Source organism: Cyphomyrmex costatus, unplaced genomic scaffold (genome assembly GCF_001594065.2).
Source record: "Cyphomyrmex costatus isolate MS0001 unplaced genomic scaffold, Ccosl1.0 scaffold120, whole genome shotgun sequence".
Classification (NCBI taxonomy): domain Eukaryota; kingdom Metazoa; phylum Arthropoda; class Insecta; order Hymenoptera; family Formicidae; genus Cyphomyrmex; species Cyphomyrmex costatus.
Window position 1 is genome coordinate 895,939 of NW_017275174.1, and position 633 is coordinate 896,571.

Sequence of the window (633 nt, forward strand, 5' to 3'; positions counted from 1 at the left end):
TAAACATCAAAATCGAAAAAAGAAAGAATTAAAACCAACGCAAAACCGTAATCGCACCAGCTGTAATTGCGCGAATACGATTAGGAATTGACAATTACTTTTGCGCCAATCAGAACGAAGCAGCTATCAATTGCTCCGAATAATTTTAACTTGACTCACGATCAAGTTTTTCTCATTGTCAGACAATTAATAAATTGCAATAACGAATAAAATAAGAAACTGGAGAAAAGTAAGATACGTAAATACAATACCATAATAGATAAACATTGGAAGGAAGGGTCAGAAATAAAATAATAAATACTTAATCCGAGCTACTCTTGTCGGCAAGACGAACGTCATCGAAACGGAAGGTGGGGGGGGGGGGGGGGGGGGGGAACCGGGGAGGAAAAAAAAAAAAATCGTACGATCCTCGCGTGACGTACGTGGCGGATACCGTGAAATGTCACCCGTATTCTTTCGTGATTTCGGAAGAATTCGCGACGAAGTTGCGTCGCGCGGGCCTCTCGCCAACAAACCTCGCCGTTTGCGTCATCCTGCGGCGGAGCCGTAGTCTGAGAACCACGTTGCCTACGTGACTCGCAGGGCGTCGACGGAGCCTCGTGATTCGCCGGCAAATGGTGGCGAGAGAGAGAG